Source organism: Sebastes fasciatus, chromosome 16, assembly GCF_043250625.1.
Source record: "Sebastes fasciatus isolate fSebFas1 chromosome 16, fSebFas1.pri, whole genome shotgun sequence".
Taxonomy (NCBI): Eukaryota; Metazoa; Chordata; class Actinopteri; order Perciformes; family Sebastidae; genus Sebastes; species Sebastes fasciatus.
This window is the reverse complement of record NC_133810.1, coordinates 20,590,601-20,592,764: the sequence shown is the minus strand read 5'-3', so window position 1 is coordinate 20,592,764 and position 2,164 is coordinate 20,590,601.

Here is a 2,164-nt window from a genome sequence, read left to right as displayed (position 1 = left end):
ATGTTTTAAAGGTGGTTAATCCTAATTTTATATTAGAGGAAAGGAGAACTTTTTTTCTGTACTGTACTCCTCCCACACTGCTCCACCCCTCACTGTGTGCTGCTGTCAGACACTGTGAGCTTGCCAGACAACAAACGCCCCTGGAGCCACACAATGTACCTGAAGCTTTCAAACTCCCTGCAGACTGAACTGAAGGAACTGTTTCATTTCTTTAAATCATTATTCAAAGATGCAAAATAATTTTCCATCCCCAAATCTTGCAGAAACAGCCACATAAACTGCTCACAGTGTTGCTACAGCATCTGAATATCACCTGTAGCACCTTGAAGATCACCAGGATCACCTGAGAACGTTGTACTTTATTTATTTAGTTTTCAGGCCTTTAAGTCAACACACTGTGTTAGGAACTGCATGTTTGAGTACTGAAATATTTGTGGATGATCAGGCTTTTCTGGTTGCAGGATATACTTTTACAAAAAGAATAAAACGATTTTATTTTTAAATCAACTAAAAACATCTGTTAAATGTAAGTTTGGATGACACAAGAAAAATCTGATTTTTTAATATATATTTTTTTTAATTTAATCATTATTTTTCCAGGATAGTCCCATTGGGGTTTAAAATCTCTTTTCTGAGGGAGTCCTGTCCAAGACAGCAGCATAAAAGTTTCACACATAAAAGCACAAACAACAGACTTAAAAACAAAACAGCAAAAAGTTACAAACAGCATAAGCACTGACCAATGAATTAGCAGTGTCCTTCAGTAAAAGGACGTGCATTCACTGTTCAAAGAGTCTTTAATCCTGTTAAAATCCTAAAATCTTGCAGGCTTCTAAAATAATCTAGTTTAAAATGGCTCTGGAGCTCACCCCAAGATTAGGGTGTAAAAACTTTAAAAGCACTTTCACCAAAAGTGGTGTAGGTTTGCGGAATGACATGTATAATTCGTCCGCATGACCAAAGGTTGCAGCCACTGATAATTTTAGGAGTTTATAGGCAGTTCATGTAATATGGCTTTATAAAGTGAAATGTACCAGTGTTCCATTCTACGGTTGCATAAGGAAGACAAACCAACTTTGTCATACAAACTGCGAGGTGAGCGGAGACCCGAATCAGATACAAATCGTAAGGCTGCACAATATACTGAATCTAACATTTTCAAAGAAGATGACTTTTCATGCATATATAAAATATCACCACAATCAATTGCTGATAACAGCTTTGCTTGATTTAATTTATTCCTTGCACCAAAAGAAAAAATATATTTGTTTATATAATTGAAACCTAACATTACTCAGAGTTTTTTGTTAAACACTCTATGATGTTTATAAAACAGATTGTCTTCTAGGAAACAAACCCAGGTATTTATAATTTAAGCTTCGTATTTTCCCTTACCTTGCCCAGTCACCTTATTATTTAAAGTAACAATCTGATATACATCATCAGCGGTCTTCCTTGACCTTCATCAAATGAACTACTATAGGGTGCTGACAGAAAAAGAACATCTGATATGGGTATACAGTAGGTATTTTTTAAATCTGTTAAAATGCATTGTATGGGTGAAGGTGAATTTTGAGGGCTCTTCTCAGGTGTTCTTTACAGTAGTTGTAACTTTCATTGCCTGGAAAAAAGATGCTTGTCTCCCTGAGCTTATTCTAAAAACCCAAAGCAGTATTGAGCTCCTCCAATATTCTTGCATGCATGTTGGATAAACATAATCACTAAAACAAGAAATTTACTTTAAAGAGATATTCCAGCGATTTATTTCAATTCCATAAAGTTGGGCGAGACAGAATTAATAAAAGAAAAAAAATGGTGAAAGTCACATTTTAGTTACAACTGTGGGTCAAACCCCAAAAATCACTAGATCCTACACTGCCGATAATCCAACTTGATAGTGTCTTTCGTCAAACTCTTCCTGCCTGATAAATTCCCACATCTTTCAAACTCCATGCCCCCAGTTTGTAACACAGTCTTTTTTGACGTTATACATTTCTAGTCTCCAAGCCCAAGCTGATATAACCCTGATGACATCACTGTGACATCATCAAGATTATTTACTTTTGAGAGCTCCCTCAATAGCCATGGAAGACATTAGACAACTGTTTTCACAGGCTGAGGAGTACTTTCCAAGATAAGTACACTGAACTCGATGTGCAAAATT